We start from the raw sequence: 19499 nt of genomic DNA on the forward strand, positions 1-19499 counted from the left end.
TTTTTATTAACAGGAATCACAATGTTAAAGCCACTCACCTCCTCGAGTGGCTAGCCTTGAAACTGTAGTTCTCCCACCACACCCTGTACTATTGTTTGCTGAGACCCTTTACCATGCTGTTTGAGTCTCTAAATCCTTATCCGCAATGCTCATGTAGCTGGTTTGAATTATCTAGCCTCATACTTCGGTTCTCCCTACCAGTCTTTTTTTGTTTTGTTTTTTTAAACCTAGCCCATAACTAACCTATCTTGAATGTCCTCCCTGCTTTCTCCTCCCCCCTCCTAATGGTCCCTACCTCAGAGTGCATGCTCCTCAACAGTCAAAAGACCACAAAAGAAAATCACCCACTCCCAGCAATGCTACGGAGCATATCCGTGAATGTTCCTAGACAGAGAACACCAACACCACCAAAGAGAAGCCCCCCAATGCCAAGCGGAGTAGGAAAAAACTATGATAAGCAGCTACCCACCTTTTCACCTCCCTGCACCTCTCCTCAAGCTGAGAAATCTGCACACTGCCTAAGAACCACTAAGGAAACCAGATATGAACTGCTGTACACTTAGGAAAAGATTATGTTTACCACGTACAACTATGGGGACAAACATCTTGTTTACCACTTACAGCTATGGGAATAACTTTCTTTGTGTTAGTGGGCCTGCACTTTCTTCTACCACCCAACATCCACCTAACTACCAAAATTAACCTAACCTCTATGCTCCTCTTCTGTGGAATCATACTCCCACTTACCTCTGTCACAGCGACCCTTAAACCAAAACCCCGACCACAACTTACAGAAAAAGAAAAAAAAAACACAAAACACACAGACACACAGATATCCAGTATCTACTCCACCTCGCCTTAACAACCAGTCGACCTACCGCACCCCCAAGCACACATGTTGGGTCTATATTATATTCTCGAAAACCCACAATATCGAAGCTGATATTGTCGACATGAGAATAGCAAAAACGCACAAGATCGAACATGTAAATGGAATTCTCCGTAAGGGGATAATTCCATTTACTGCAATGCAGTGCAGTCTCGGAGTTGGTTTATTTAAGTAGCAGGGGGTGTGGGGGGTGCAGGTGGGCTTGCCCTCCTGCTTAAACCCATTAGGGTACTTTTTTCTTTTTTTTTTTTGTTGTTTTTATAAGTTTGATGTTTGAAGACATCAACCATACGGTGTCGACCATATGGTGTTCAATGTTTTTAACCTTTGATCTTATAATATAGACCCACACATGTCCTCCAAGACCTACCTGTCACTGGAGTACCTACAGGTCGGCCTGGACGTAAGCTAGTGTCACCAACTCATGCCTAGCTGTGACACCACATCCCCTGCTACAATAATATAATAGCCAAGCCCCTCCCCAAACCTACCTCACTTCCCTTAACTCCCCAAGCTAATTAACTCATTAATGTCTAAAGCCCAGCTACCTGACTTAACACTATACACTAAGCCCCTCATTTTCCCCTCCTCATTCACTATATTCAACTCCATCTCCCCCCCAGAAAGAGGGTCCTGAACAAATTGGTTTGTTCCAAACCTCATTTCGCAGAGAATAAGAATCTCCTTTATTGCAGAGAGATCTACATGTATGTGGAAGACTAGAAAATCAAGGTCCTCTCTCCCTGAGCTATGCAAAGCATAAATATTATATACTATTTTTGATTAAATGCAACATTATTGTTACAACCATAATATAGCCAGTCACCAGTTAAGAATGAACACTGCAGCATTAATTTTGCTATCATCTCCTGACTCTCTATTTGTCCCTTTCTGTATTAGGCACAAACTCCAAATTCAAATAAAAAATTTCTACACATGCCATGTTGGCACTTTTGTGTTGGCAGGAAATATATCATCAAAGCAGACTAAAACACACAGAAATCCATCACCATCTTGAAATGCAAACATATTTACAATGCAAATACTAACATTTATTATTTTGTTCTAACATCTGCCTTCGCATTCCCCCATCTGATGCTATGAGGCATCACTCAAGCAATATATTTTATCACTGGACAATGGCTACAGGTTTTCAGATAAAATGACACTCTTTCACTTGTTATCATGCATTTTTCAAGTACATTTTATTTTTTCCTTGGTATGCACAATGCGTATCCATTCTTTTTTACAAATATGGTCTTATTATCAATGAAAACATGTCGATGGTTTGATGGAATAAAAAGGCAGTTTGAGTATCTTTCAGCCACACACTCCCCCTGGAATAAATTATCGTAAAATATACGAAAATCTTATAAAACTGTATTTTCATTGTTTTCCTCACTATAAGTACTAACTAATGTGGTCAGTGGCTATAATTTATTGGTACTGATTCTTCTATGTTGTAATTTGATGTTTTTTTCTGGATTCTAGAAGTTTTAAAACAAAGACTTTGATCATAAATAAAATAAGTCATAGTAATAAGATTACGATAGCAAGTAGCATAAAAAATCTGAAATACCTCCTCAGCAACCAGGAAAAAAAGATTTGTTAACCATGCCCACTGCGAACTGTTAGCTTCTTTAGCATGAGGCATTTCAGTAACTTTCTGAATAATTTCAAGGTCATTACGAATGGTACCAGTATTATCAGTACTAAACAAGCAGCACTCAGTTTTTGATAAGTCTGCATGTACCCTCTTTAAAACCAAGGGTAAAGTCAAGGGTCATTCTGCTCTGCAGCACCACATTGCCATACCTCTCAACTGTCCAGCTTTGTGCCTCGTATTTTTGATTGGTTCCTCATAAAATTTGTTGTTTTCTGGCAAATCACTGAGGATTGAAATTGCTAAATAATGACACGCATTTGAGTTTCAAACTTCATTATCCTGCACAAAATGTATGCTAACACAAAACATGTTATTCTAGCAACTTGCTATGTTTACAAGAGCAATATTTAAAAAACTGCACCTATTTTTGGACCTTTGACATGTCTTTATTTTAGGCTTTGTCCAGATTCTCTTCTGTGATGAACACTGCAAATTTTTCCATCAGGTAAAGTGTCTGTATATGGTATAGCTGAAATAACATGGCCTATCTAGAAACAACCTGATGACAAGTCTATTGGTAACCATGGATATGATTGGTCTCCATAGATATAACAGTATTCATGAAGTGTTGCTATACCCAGTCTTCCATCCCCAACATAAATTTTCCAACTAAAGTTGCAAATGCTGTTTCAAACAAAAAGTGTGCCATTTTTACAATAACAGATATGTCTATGTCTTTTAGCAGTCATTGATAACTGAAGTGGAACTACTGAAAATGAGATAGAAGTATCTTTAGCTTTTTGATTCTTTGTGAGAAAAAATACTATGAATGTGGTGTGAAGGTCTGTATCAGTCATAGGTATTGGAATGATCGAAATACCTCCATCATTTGTAGTCAGTATATGTGCTTAAACCTAACAGCCACTGATGTTAAGATTCTTGGCATGAGTATAAGGCAGCATAAAAAGTATTAAAGTTAGGTGTAATAGCTACAATACTGACAAAGCATCTGTCCCTAGTTTAAGCAATATGCTTATTTCTAATAAAAAATTATTCACTACTTACAGTTTTGATTATTATAGATGATAATAAAGTCATAGTTCTAGATGAAAGAAAGCAAACAAACAAAATGATAATGAATATTACAGGAGCTGTTCCAAAAGTAAGTTCATATGAAAAATGTGCATGTTGCGGCTGGATTGGGTTTTAAAGAAAATTGAAAAATAAAATTGAAAAAGAATTCTAGTGTAATGTAGTTTATATGAAACCAATTTCTAAATAAACTTCAACCAGAAATGCTGGTTGTGTATGATTCCACAGACATTTTTTTTTATTTTTGGATGCCTTACTTCGTCTATTATCCAAAAAACATGATGACTTCCCAATGTTGGTTTGAGAAGCAAGAAAACATTATTAGAATGAAGAAGAAGAAGAAATCTTTATTTCCAAACAGGATGATGTTATTCGATTGTACCTCTGGATTTGATTGGAAAATCTCTCTGTTTAACTTCAAGGGTTTACTATCAAAATTCCAAAAGGCATGCACTCAAATACAGGTCAGTCAAATGCGTGGTTTCTAAACTGATGTAATGTCGAACAGAAAGAGGTTGAGTTTATATTTGTGAAAGTGCTTATACATTCTTAATATAAACTCGACATTTTGAATGGAGATCAGGGTACAGTGTGAATCGGATAATTTACCTATTTCCTCACTGTAGTATGATCTTGGTGTTGGTATATATAATAAGCAGGTGTTTGGGGATGAGGGGGGGGCTTGCTGCCCTGCTAAAACATAAAAGGCCAGACAGACTTTCAAAACTGGAAGTCTGGCATGTCAAATGCTGAACGTCATGTTAATCACGGTTGATGTTTAAGCAAAATTTTATTTTCATTTTCAATATTATATTTCCATCTTTTGAGGGAAAAATATTCTGCCTTTCAGAGTTTCGATAGTAAACCAACTTCAAGATTTGGCCTGGATGGCAAATGAAAAAGTCTTTAATCTTTTTTTCCAGGTTCAATGTTGTCCTTGTTTTTTTGTCTGGTATTACTGACAGTAGGCTCAGCTGAGTCACAGATGATGACATTGATAGCATCTGGGCTGTGGTCATCATGAAGGATGATGTTTTGACATTTTTGCTGTGCATGTCACGAGGGAGGGTCTTCTTGACGTGTGACACATGTATCCAGGTAGGCAGTTCTTTAGTTTGGATGGCAGTATTAGTTGTAAGTAAAAACAAGTAGGATACTTTCCATCTGGGCTGCAAAGAATGTTGTTGGAAAAATAACATGATGTAGACAAAATCTCCAGGTTGTAATTCATGATGATCATTTATTATGGGATGCTTCAAAGTTACAGAAACAGTGTGGTAGTAGAGCTGCAAAGCAGAACACAAAGATTTGCAATGTACAAAAAAAAAATTAATCTACATATTGTAACTCTAAGTGGTTAGAAAGAAGTGTAGCAGGCATTTTATAGGTCTGCCCATCAAAATGTTATGAGGGGACAACTTTCTAGTAGCACTAACTGCACTTCTAATACTTAATAAAACTAAAGGTAAACCTTCTGGCCATTTAAAACAAGTTTCCTTACTTAACAAGTCGAGTTTTTATAGTTTGATTCATCTGCTCTACAATTCCTGAAGTGTTTGACCTGTATGGCAATGGTGCTGCATTCTGATAGTCAGTGATTTATTGATCTGCTGTATGACTTGACTAGTAAAATGAGTTCCCTGATCTGAATGAATGCAACATGGAAAACCAAATCTTTGGATAACATTTTGAATTATTTTTTTGGCTATCATTGTCTCATCATTTCTTACGTATAGATATGCCTCAACCAAGGCAGAAAAAACAAAACAAAACAAAAAAAATCAATCACAAGTATGTACCTCAACTTTTGCATTTGTGGGAGTTAAATAAAGTCCCACTGAATGGTAGAAAATGTCCCCATGGCTTTTTAAGGTTGTGTGTGTCAGTTCAGTCTTGGAGACATTATTTTCTAAACAAATCACACAAGTATTCACAAAATGTGGAGTTACTTCTGAAAGGTGAGGAACATCCTAATTATTAGAAATCTGTTTCTTAAGGCATTTTTACCCAAAGGAAATGTTAAGTGGCAAGCTTTAACCAAATAAAAAAGTTTTGTGAGGCAACGAGCTGACCATCCGGGTGGTACCACAAAAGGTCTGGAGAATGGCTGTACCCCGTCAGAATCATCAGTCTGATTCTGGAAACATAACAGTTGCTGTAAAGAATTGTTGTTAGTTTCCTGAAGCAGCAAAATGAAGCCTGAACAGAACAGGATACTGCACCCTGTCTTGCCAACATATCTGCAAAACTGTTACCGCTAGAAATATACAGATTATCATTTTTATGTGCTGCCTGTTTAAGCACAGAAAATTCCATTGATAACAAAAATGCATTCAGTAGTTCATGGACAACAATTGCATTTTTAATAACAGTTCCTGCTGAAGTCATATACTCAAGTTCTTTCCGAAATGTCCCAAAACATGAATTACCCCATAAACATATTGTGAATCTGTAACAGTAGTAACTGTATATCCTTGTTAATTTTGTAGGCTTCAGTTATAGCCACAAGTTTAGTTAGGCTGTTTGATCAGATAAATTTCTACTCAATTGTATGGTTAATAAAAAAAAAGGAAAGGCTGCTACAAGTACTCTATCCTCTCTTTGAAATCAGTAGCAATTGATAGAATAAGAAGTAATTCTGGAATCTGTAGTGGAATATTTTTTAAATCTAGGCTAGGATGAAGCCAGAGTTAACAACAACAACATGATTATGGGGTTCTCCTTGGGTCACTGTAGGGATTAAAGAGGTAGAGTTAAGTGGTAGACATCAAGCAGTCTGTAAAGAAGGATTATTATGTAAGGACAACTCATACTGAAATAATTACACTACAGATAAACATTGTGTTTTACTCTTTAGTAACAATACAGAGTGCAGAACTGCCATTTAGGTTTCATGCCTGAGAGTCAGAGCAGCTGCTCTTTCTACTAAGCACACCAACGCAACCACAGTCATAAGGCAGCAGGGGAGGGCTGCAGCTACACGATCAAGATCTGTGCAAAAATAGCAACAGGTCTGAAATAATTAGTTCTGCCTTGTGCTAATTATCCTAATGCTACTTTATTTCTTTCACAACAAAACAAAAAAAATCCAGGAAGGGTGGGAGGATTTGAAAATAGGGCTTTTAGTTGAACTAATACTTATTTGTGGTGATTTTGCCAAGGTAAAGGCTCTAGGGTATCTTTCTTTTATAATTCTAGTAATGGTTTTACTACTTCTGCAAAGTTACTAGTAAACTTTTGACAATGTCCTGTCTGTCCCAGAAAACCATGGAACTGTTTTAATATGGTGGGGCACAATGCAACTTGTACTGCAGCAATGCATGAACGGCAGATTTGCATAGAACCTTCTGAAACAAGATGTCCCAAATGTTGAACTTTTGACTTCTACAATTACAATTTGTTCTTGTTAACTTCAAATCCTAATTTTACTAATTTTATGAGAAAACACAATATCCTGCTTGCAATCATGAGGAGATCTGGAAGCTAACAATAAATTATATATGTACTGAATTGGAGTAGAACCACATGGAAATTCAATCTTATCTGTTTTTTTGTTTCATTTCCCTCTGCAGAAAACAATAGGTGATTCAACATACACCTGAGATAATCTAGTCCAAGTGTATTGTTGTCCTCTGTATGTAAATGCATACAGACACGGTTATCTGTGTGTAAATTTAAAAGTAAAGAAAGCAGAGGAATGATACTGACAAGATAGTGCCAATTGATGGGTAAGAACTCAGTATTATAGTGGGGTTAAGGACTACAGGAAAGGTCGGTACTACTACTGTGTTAACTGCTCATGTATCTTGTACAAATCTGTAAGGGTTTTTTTCCTGGTTTCTTGACTGATAGGATAGGTATGTTACATGAACTTTGAGTTTAAACTTGCTGCAGTAATGCAGAAATAACAGATTCTGTTCCTTTCTCTGCCTCAGCTGACAAGGGCTATTGAAATACCATAGGTAGGTTCTCACATGATTTTAAGATTATTTGCACAGCTTCAGCTTATGAGCCCTACCTCATTTTCATAGATAGTCCAAAATTGCACAGGGATTAAATCTAATCCCTCCAAACTAACAGTATCTGAGGTTTGTTATGACATTAAAACAGTAGAAGGGTACAATCCTAAAGGTTCATTTGAAATGTCAAGAAAACACTGTCTGGGGTGCGATTTAAAAAGTATATCTTCCTTTACATAACAGATCTCTATTTAAAGAGGTGGCATTCCATACAAGGAAAGTGTGTTGTTCCTTTAGCAAATAAATTTAAATAGGGACAGGTTTTGTCTCTGAATAATCTAAAGGAATCCCAAAACCACCCATTCCATGAATGGTTTTGGTAGAAAGTGGGAAATTTTCAGCATCTGCTGAAGTAATTATAGATCTAGTTGCTCCCATGTCAACGTGGAAATGCAAGAGATGAATTTTATACTGTAACATTGAGAAATGGTCCATCTTGGTCAACTGGTGCCAAAGGAAATAATTGTGGTTCCTGTTCATGGCTGTCCTAATGACATTTCTGCCATTCTGGTGGCTGTCAAGTCCTACTTCACACAGGAAGTACTTCACACAGGAGGATATCTTTCCACTTGCTGTGGCATTTGGACATTTGGCAAATTGTTATATTTCCAGAATTGGGCATTAATTTCTGCAATATCCAAGTGGACCATAGCTGAAGCAATTAGTTAGACATGGTTTAACTTCTGGTGATTGTGGTGTCATAGCAGGCTAATCATTTTGTTCATATTATCCTGGGGCTTGTATTTGGAAGAATCAAAATCTAACTCTTCCCCTGTGATTCCTTCTGTCACCTCCCCATCCATGTAAGATGGTATCAAACAGTTGGATTTGAACAGCTACTAACTTCTTCTTTTTCTCCTTCTCTTCCCTGAAGATGTTATCTGCTACATATTGTGCTTGGTTAACAATTCCAAGAATGACTAAACTTGGCCAGTTTAAACAAATTTAATTTTTTTCTAAACTTGTGTCACTGTTCTTAGCTAAAAGGTGATGAAGTTGGAATCCTCACAAAATATATTTTATGATTGGTCAGCTGATGATAGTGATGGCACTATAGTACCTTCTATTCCATTAGGACAGCATGGTAGTTTTGAGATTTCAACCACCAGTTCAAACAAAGAAGGTACTGTCATTGGTTTTACTGGTTCTTTTTATGACTTTTGTAGGAACTCCTGCTTTTCCACGATGAAAAAATCTATTTTTGGATTTTAAAGTTTTATATACATTCTTAGTCATACCTGCAATCTCTTAACAAAAGAAATCAGAACAAAGCCAAATAATAGGGGTATTACTCTTATAAATGTATAGAGTTTCTCAAATAAAAGGTTTTGTGTTAGCATGCATTTTCTGAAGGATAAGAATCTGATACTCAAATGTATTTCATTGTTTTGTGACCTCAATCCTCAGTGATTTACCAGAAAACTACAGATTTTATGAGGAAAAGACCAAAAATGTGAGGCAAAAATCTGGACATTCTCTGAAATCCCCGTTAGTTAAGAGGTATGTTTTCAGTTAATAACGACAATATTTTGGTAACCATTAGAGAATAAATCAAGCAATTTGAAAAGAAGACACATAAATATAAATTACCGTTTTTTGTCAATTGATATCCCGAACAATGTATTAAATTTAAGATAGTAAATAAGGGCTTACATTTGTTCCAATGGCCTAATGGTATAATAATATTTAATAATTAATAGCAATATTTATTTTGAATTTATGGAATGTTTCAACAATACTGGGTTAGAGTTATTAAACAAATTAATGAAAGATAATGAATTGGCTATTTGTCAGTTAAGTGAATAAGTAAAACAGTTGGATGACAAATTCAAAATACCCTGTGGGCATGAATATATTAAATCGAAGTATCAGGCAGTGTTTGTGGCAGTCAAGAGAGAAGTTTTTACATTGTTTCCAAGATACAGAAAAAAGATACAGAATAATCTTGATGCATACACTAATGGTACAGCCTCTTCATTACTTGGCTATAACATTTTACCCTTGACTTTTTCTGATCATACTGTCTCAGTAGATTTCACTAGTGAAGATTTTTTTTTAGAAAACATCAAGAGTTCCCTCCTGAGAGGAAGATGCCCAGCTTGGCAGAGAAGAAAGCACACAGACAGAGCAATTTCTCTGATGTAAATCCTTCAACAAATTTACAAAGTAGAAATATTCACAATTTTGTATCAAATGTATGTTTGAAATGCCAAGGAAGCTTTTGAGGAAGGAAAGGAAGAAGGAGAGACAGAGGAAAGTTTCAATAAATGTGGACATTGATAATTTTTTGGCAATAACACTGGTGGATTTAATATATCTAATCTTACTAAAGAACAGTTCACAGATGCACAACTGAGTATTTTAAGTAAGCACTTTACATTCATTCCTGCTGGTAGAAGTACTGTTGGTGGGACCACAAAATAACTTAGTTTATATATAAATACATTTGTTTAGCATTTTTATTTCATGGTTTTAAGTTAACAAACAGTGGGTCATATAAACCTGTTATGTACAAGCCATCCCTTATACCTACCCTTAAAGCCTCTTTTGACAACTTTCAGGATGATTTATCTCATAGCCTGCACAATAAGGTAAATTATACATGTTAGAAAATCATGTCCCACCTTAGATTTATGAAAGCAGATAAGGGATGGGGGATAGTAGTTATGTATGTTCAAGATTAGATTAAAAACATAGAACCAATGTTAAATAATGTACATGAAAAATATTTGGTCCAAGGATAATACAAACAAACAGAAAGATACTTTCCCTTGTGGTGATTATAAAGCATGTACATATATTTATAAAAGTAATCATATTTTGTTGCTGTATAATGATCAAGCTTTTTACAGTAATGATAACATTTCATGTGAGACTAGTGATATAATTTATATTGCACTCTGTGAAGGGTGTAAAGAATTTTATTAGGAATGACAACACCATTTTAAAAAGAGAATTTTAGAATATGTTTATGACATTAAAATTACAGTTCTAATTATGCTTTATTTAAACATGTTTCTGAATATCTATAATATAAAAATGTGTGTTTTTTGGCTTAGTGAGGGTTTTAATGTGTGCAAGAGGGGTAGATTTCAATAGTAAAACTGAGCAGAGGGAGGCTATTTGGCAAATGACATTATGAGCTGATAAATATCCTGGCTTGAGTTAATATCATATTTTTTAAGTATAGAAAAGATAAAAATATTTATTTGTCTATTGTTTATATTTGAGGTAGATTGCTTTTATTTATTTTTCATGTTCTATATATTTTTTATAGAAGCTCTTGGTCAGCTGATCAAGTCGTGATCTATGTAATAGTTATAAAATGGTTTTAATTTGTTTAATATGGTGTTTTAAGAAAGCCCATTGCATTAAGAAACTGCTTACGTTATTACATTTCTTTACGTGGTTTTCTAGGTGGTGTTGTTTTCTATTGCTTGTGTCTTACCTTGAAAAGTTCATAATTTTTCTTTCAGTTCTTTTTTGTTTGCTCTTTAACTGATGATAATAAACCTTCTACAAAAGTGGCTACCTGTCACTCCTTCTGTAGGTGTTAGTTGTCCAGAAAAAGGTTTGAATGCATCTACCATGCATTGCAAATATGTAGCAATAGATAAATTTTCTTTCTGTGCAATGGCATTACTTCTACCCCGATTAGACTTGACGGCATACTGTAGTAATAGCTTTTAATAAGGTATTACTAGCAGCAATAAATCCATCCCTCTGTGTGCTTTGGATTATCACTACTTATATTTAATATTTCCCATATTTTTCTAAATATGTTAGACTGTGTTGAGGCTTTCAAAACTGTCTTTCAAAACTGCTCTCAAGTCTTCAATAGTTGTTTTTTATAACCATAATTGCCCTTTCAATATTTTGGCATATTTAGTTTGTTTGAATTGAAGGGAGAAAACTTACAATAGTTTCATAATCTGCAGCAGTACATGGGTGTACTATCCTTATGGATGGTTTAGCTATGCTATCCCAAGTGGCTGCAGGAACAGGTACTACTTTCGAGAGGTGTATTGGTATATTTTGGTGCATCAGTAGCAGATGAAAAATCAGAGAATGTTTGTGTTTTGTTTAGGTGATGGAGCCCACTGATATTCTTTTCCATCAATAGCTTTTGAGAACTGTATAATCAGTTGGCTGATTTTCTTTAGTGGATTAGTTTTTGGTGGAGTTATTTTATTATTAAATCATTTCAGTTTCCTATATGCTTTGTGCTAGTTCTGTGTTTGTGTTTGTGATATAACTGTTTCCTTTATTAGCAGTTTGCATCAACATCTGTCTGATGTTGTGGTTGATGATGTTTGTCTTTGCTGTCTAACTATAGCATTATACACTGACCCATGGGGATAGGTAAAAGTACTGGAAGTAACTTGTGGTGTATCTAGGGAATTAGCTGGCATTTCAGTGAAATGTGCCTGTCCCTGACCTCTCTGAGCAGGTTGGTCATAAGTTGGAGGGGCGAGAAGAATAAATCAAGGGCCAATCATCATCTGAGGATTCTGACTATGAAACTGCTAACTTCTCCAATTGTCTGAAAGTATACATTTCTTGAAATGTGATTTTGTTTTCATCTGCACATTTTGTATAATGACTTCACTATTCTATTAGATGTCTGCAGCTGTAACATCAATCTAGCTGAATTATATTTTAAACTTCTAACTGCAACTCCCTTTTCCTTACTTTTATGTTCTTCTTGCTGACTGACAAGAATATGGTACCTTATTACCTTTTCATTTTAATTTATTTTTGCCATTTTCTAGAATATTAAAGTGCTATCATTTTTAGTGAAATCAGACCATTTTATCAGGTAAATACAGCTGCCTGTACCATACTTATCAAAAATATTTGTGGCCAGTGTCTCATACTCCAGTTCTTTTAAAACACCTACACTGGGCACTTCATAATCCCACAGTTATATCAAGGAGATGTCTTATACACAAGTAAAAATGTAATAATTTTTATTCATAGTGTTGCCCCAGTAGTTTTCCTGCCTATCTTAACATATAATGTAAAAATAATGAAGAGTTTCCCAAATTCAAAGAGCTATGTAAGAGCTATGGAAGATATAGGGAGAAGTTCAATCCAACATTTTGCAGGAAATACATAGCCTTAGTAAAGAAAAATGTGTAGGATTAAAAGACTCACAGAAGGTAAGATTTGGGGTGGATGGAAGGGTTAAATACTTCTGATTTTGAGTTTTTGCAAAAGAATATAGTAGTTAAAGTAAAAAAAATGGTCTATGTGGAGAGTGGCATGAAAAAGGCCATGGTTAAGAATGCATTTATTTACTTCCGTTTGTTAACCTAAATAAAGCCCTGATTTCCATAGATCTTTTTCAGACTCAACCAGAGAGATCTATCAAAACCTGGACCACTGGACCACAGAAAATAACCCTCAATCATATGTGCCAAGTGAAAGTAGGTATAGAAACTAAGGAATTCATAGCTTAAGCTTCTCCATGCTACACCAGAGAAGAGAAACAAAAATAGGAATATCAGTATAAATAAAGTAAAATAACTACTGAGATACAGAAAAGAGGAACCAACACTACACCTGGCAGATGGCAATTATTTTTTGTGAGGTGACTACATAATGGATGAACTATACAAAGAGAAGGACAATTTTTAAAAGAACAGACAGTGACTGTCATTTCACATCAGATTACTGAAGGAAATAATTCAGACTTGGTTAACCACCAGATAAGATATGTCAATTTCAAGAAGGCCCAGTGGAAAGATATTATACTAAGTAGACCTTGAGGGAATAAAGAAAATACAGAAAGAAAACAAAGGAACAGACCCACATTTTCAGCTGAGAACAAGCTGCTCTAATAGATGAACAAAGACAAAGAAGAAATACAGAGCCAGTGATTAGTTGCAATGTCTTTTAAAACATGATGAAGTAAGCACATTGTCATTTTGGGTGGTCATGGTGTGAACATTTGCTCTAGATGATTGTCACTGTTGAAGTGGCTGGATGGATAGATAGATAGATAGATAGATAGATAGATAGATAGATAGATAGATAGATAGATCAATGATAGATGGATTTAAGAATAGCTAAGACAATACCTAGTATTTTAATGAGATTTTATTGACCAAGTGTTTTGAAAAAAAATGCAAATTTTTGTGTTCCGGAATGTCAGAGGGCAGTACTGCAGATGGTGTTAAAGAATTGTGCGATAACCTCACCTATCATGAAAGTCTCATCTGAAAGAATAGCAATGGATATTGCAGGTTCAAATGTAAAATCAAAGAAGTGCCATCATTATATCGTTATAATTTTTAACAATGCAAAAAAAAATTCCTGAGATAGTGGCATTGTAAAGAGATAAAGCAGATTTTATAACAAACAAATTAGTATTCTTTTCACTAACGTAGGAGTTCACTGAGGAGTACTTATTGACCAAAGTCCCTATTCCTGTACAGAATAGTCCATGAACATTGTCAGTTCTTAAAGGAAGATGATGAATGATCTATTTGTATATCACCAACAAACAGATGATATAGATGAGAACTTTAATACATTTTAAAGTCTGTGCTAGAAAGGGCTGTAGTACTAAACCAGAATTGGGAGTAACTGACTTCATATTTCTTTTCTTTGCTGAAAAGGAAGTACCACAACCCTCAAATGGATGCTTCCAATTTGAACTGCTATGCAGAAGATATACCTATGGCTTGCTGGTTGTACCAAATGAAAAATAGGAGAGGAACCACCCCCTTCCTTCCTTTAAAAGCAACTTACAGCATTGTACACACCTGCAAGGCCTATATCAAAATAAGATTTGGACATAGCAGAAGAGCCAAAACAATAAGTCTGTATGAAAAATTATTTTCATTTTACAAGATTAAAACCAGTAAATCAAGTTATTTGCTGGTTCCACCTGTTTAAAACACATTTCTTATAAAGTGTCAAGACAATATTGAAAAAATAAGTCAAGTAAATGATAGGGTGACACAGCTGGGAAAAGTGGAACCAGAACATTTACACCACATAAGTGTTCTCAAACCTTGGATAGAAAATGAAGTTCCTTTCATAAGTATGCTTGCAACAGAAATTAAGACATCCATAGCATGTCTTTCAGTCAAAACAGATGAACATCAATGTTTCAAAAAGAAGAAGGAAGGAGAATTGTAACCAAAAGTAAAGACATAGCATAAGCTAGTATTAAATGTGTAAATACAGCAAAGGATAAAACCCATGATAATATCAGAAAATTTAAAAGACAAGTTATGCAAGTTTTATTGTCATCTAGTCTAGAACATACAGCAGCACTTGGAGAAGCAAATGCGTGTGTGTGTGTGTGTGTGTGTGTGTGTGTGTGTGTGTGTGTGTGTGTGTGTGTGTGTGTGTGTATATATATATATATACATATATATATATATATATAATATATATATATATACATATAGTAGTTAGATGCCCATAAATTATCATTATTTATCATTTTAAGGTTAATTAAACTAATGGTACATTATAGCATCACAAACGATGCTTTAAAATAATTAAATACTTATAACAACTTGTGAATAGGCTGCAGGCTGAAAAATGGACACAATAACCAAAAAAACCTTCAGCTGACTGCACCAATGCCAATAAACGGTGCCCAAACTCTTTTTACCTGATCTGGTGTAAGTGTCTTTTGGAGTGAATAAACAACGTTTTGGTGTAGCTTCGGAAGTAGAAGTGTTTTGTGTACTACATTATCATAACAACAGTTTGGGTACCCTTTATTGGCATCGGTGTAGTCAGCTGAAGGTTGTTTTGGTTATTAAAATAATTAAAACAACTATTATTGGCACCCATTTTCCTGTAATAATGAACTCAAGATATTGATGTGGACACAGCCACAAAGACTAGAACACAGCAGTTATACGAACTATCTGAAAAAACATAAAAGTATAAGATAAAGACCTCTAAGTTTCTATCAGATACATAAAAACTTATGGAAAATAATACTGGAAAAGCAGTTAGACTGGAATCAATTTGAGGAGGATTATTTACCCACATGCCAACTAAAAAGCAGATCGACAAAAAATTGTAGCTTGGTATTCTAAAAAAAAAATTATCTCTGTAGACCAAGAACTTCAGGTAGACATTAAATACATAGACCTAACTAATGCATTTTAAAATTAACTACTGTTCTGAAGTTAAAAAAAAATTAAGAAAAAAGAAAAGAAAACTGATAGTTATCAATTAATTTGAGAGGTTGGATTATAGAATATGTAACAATCTCTAGAAACTAGAAGGCAAAAACAACATATTTGATCACGTATAATCTTTCAAGGAGTTCCACAAGGATCTATGCTCTGTTATACATGTTCATTATTTATGAATTAATGCAAGAAAATATGGTACTGACATCCGTGTTTGAATACAGCATAAAATTAGTACAATTATTAAGATTATGCAAGATGAAGTCACCTTATGAATAAACCTGCCCAAGTTTCCTACAAGGGCAGAATTAAAAAGTATGAAAAAATACTCAGATAGATGTAGTTTTGGGTCGCAGTAATATCAGCAAAGGCTAATTATTTCAAACTAGAATAGTGTACGTAATTCAAGGCATTAGGCAGTGTAGTTGATCACAAAATATCATTCAGTATATGCGTGTTTCAATCACATTGTATTTGAAATTGGTATGGTCTGGATTAAGACAGCTTACATTTACATACCAAAAGGTATTCATTCTTCTCTACCTCTCTGTTGTTAAATTAAACTGGAATTTTGTGGCCTATCTGGATATCTTAGAAAAAGGAACTCATTAAAAAGACAGAAATAATTAATTGCTGACTTACCAGCAAAGTAAAAGTCTTGGACTTTTAAAATACATTGTTTTATAAACTTAAATGTCTTTTGGTATATCAGAGGTGCATCAGACAAGAACTTTCACTTTCTTTTGAGGCATTAAAAATTTAATTCATGTTTGAATATATTGGGTTGCAGTAACACTACACAATTTCATTAGAATTAATAAGTGTGAACAAAAATAATAGTTACAGAATGGTGTAGAGAAATTAAGGCAGAGAGTTTAAATAAAATTCCCACAAACATAAAGGAAAATCAAAACTTTATTTTCTTTAAGAATGCAAAACATGTACTTCAGCAAACATGTTAATATAATTTCAGAACTAACGTCATTATCCACTAAGATAATGATGATGATGGTGATGTTGATGATGATGGAGTTGCTTGTTACCTGTCTGAGATACTTTTGAAGAGAAGTGATCACAAAACGTTCTGTTTAGTACCACTGAGATTGATTCCATGGACTGTCCAGTTGCAGAACAATGGAAATATTCTATCACTTTCTGAAGGATTGAACGTTTAATAGCTTGCACAGTATTTTCAGTTTAATAAGGATAACCACATATCCTTCTGTTGAAGATAAAATTCATTGGGCAGTATATTCAGTTTAATAAGGATGCCCACTTATCCAGCCATAGGAGGTAACTTTGTCTGACTTGATGTTTTATTAACAGGTGTTAAATTTTGTCAAGTTACTCAGCTTGAAGCTACAGCAAGGCTTAGCCCTGGACATTTTTAGATCGTCACATGCAGGATATAAATAGAAATTACTCTTATCTAATTTGATCCGCCTGCACATACTACTAAAATACATGATGATCTCATCCAATTCAAACTGATTCTGCACAGGAATCAAATTTGTTCTATACACATCATGGGGTTCTAGTTATTACTGAACTGTGGATATGTGAACCAAGTATTCTAGATTTGTTAAATAGGACTCTACACAGATAAGCAGTTGTTAGTGGTGCAGTAGCAGGGTAGCATTAAAGGATTTCTATGGAGTTCATTAGTGAAGAACGCTGCAAATAGCTGTTATTTTAGACAGAACAATTCACTTCATTCATGACTGTCTGGGTAAGATTTTACTGCTCATAACGTTTACAAGGGTGGGAAAGGTATTTCATTTTAAATAGTGGCTCAGATCTCCAAGATTAGCAGTAAGGTATAGGACCATAAATATTTTTCCTAATGAGGAATCAAGTGACCTACACATGCATTGTATAGTTTTAGGAGACTGACTGCAATGCATTCAGCCATGACCCACATGGAGCTGGAGTCAGCCAAAGAGAGAATGGGTAACAGGAAACTGCTACTCATTCAGGAAATGGAACAGTATTCCACTATGGAGCTGCATTTAGATATTTCATGTCAAAAAGCATGTTACTGACAGAGCATGTTGGCTGCCAGTTTTATATTATTCATTTACAAAACATTGACAATACTTTTTTTGGCTCACTGTTTATTGAAAATGGAATACTGAACACACACAAAAAATGAAGAAACACAAATCAATTATTTTTGCTGGCTTATATAATACAATACATTGTGATGAAACTCGTACAACATTAAATTCTTACACTTAAACCTCTCAACTACCAATGAATCAATCACCTGTAACTATGTCATTTTATATTATGTTTTAACAGTAATTTTCAAAATGGAGTAATTTCTAGGTAACATTAAAAAATGTGTAAGTTCATACGCTCATAGGTAAGTACTAACTTCCCTTGCAGCCATTTTAAGCCTAGCCAGTTTCCCTTTTTGTGCTCAAAATAACCTGTCATATTTGGTTAGAGATTGACAATATCCATCCTGTGGCTGATAATTGTATATCGCCCCTAATGTAAATAACTGGGATCATACCATAAATAATTTGAGGGGACCCATGCATGGGAAAATGCATTTAGGAGCTGCATCTGTCCACTAGTAGTAGAGGGGGTAGTCCTGACATAAATTTTCGGTTTCCCATCAATAGATCTAGGTTGCACTTTAAAATGGACAGTGATGAACTTTGTTTTAAGTGGATGATGAGTCTGCTCCATTGCATCAGTATCCACTGTGGAATATACATGTCCCTCCAAACTGGTATGTTAATGTTGAAGAAGTGGTTTATATCCCTAGAGTGAGTATTTCTGCCACCATTTGACTAGGTGACATGCAGCAAATCTATCAGTAATGGGTCAGAGGATGCCTGGTACACCAGACACAGGTTGCCTCTTAGCAGTCTGTAGTGTACCAAGTATAGTGACAAGGCTTTGATTTGGACCATGTAGGATATGTTGTTCAGACCTTGCATCCTTTTAGTAAGGTATCTGTATGTGAGTGTTCTAGTTGTTGCATGTGTCTGGACAGATATATGCCAAAGTGGGCATTATATTCAATGATTGGCCTAATGAGGGCTGAGTAAAGGGGGACAATGACATCCCTAGATCTTGACACAATCTCTTTGTTTATAAGCTGTGCAATATAGAGGGAATTTCTAACAAGAATAGACGCATGTTGGTCAAAAGTAAGCTTACTATCCACATAAGTTCCCAAATCCCAAAAAACTGGGTCATGTCGTAGGGGTGTGTTGTCAATGTGGTAGCTGTCTAGGGTATATGACTTCTCAAGTGTTACAATTATGCATTTTTTTGGCATTTATTTGCAGACAATGACTTTGACACCAATTCTTTATTTCAGACTATCTAAAATTCTAGAAAAATGTATACTCCTACAACTCTTGAATTACATACAATGCAATAATCTATTAACCAATTCTCAGCACTGCTTATTACCATTTTCCAGAGCTTGGGCACATATTGTTCTGTGATAGACTGATTTACCAGAATAGAGGCCAGGTAAGCGATGACATTGGCTGTTAGTTTCATATGGAGAGATGAAGGGGAGAGAGGGTTAAAGTTAGAGCTACATTTATTGGCCAATGGGTTAGCTGAATCTTTAACCAAGAGCTGGATCCCGTACTAGCCAACCTAGGCAGCTGCCTAGACCCCGTGTTGACTAGAGTGCTCCAAGTTGGTTTGGGGTCAACAAAATTCATTTGTAAATAAAATAAGCTGGAAGACATCCT

Source organism: Protopterus annectens, chromosome 1.part1, assembly GCF_019279795.1.
Source record: "Protopterus annectens isolate FY-2018-M chromosome 1.part1, PAN1.0, whole genome shotgun sequence".
NCBI classification, from domain to species: domain Eukaryota; kingdom Metazoa; phylum Chordata; order Ceratodontiformes; family Protopteridae; genus Protopterus; species Protopterus annectens.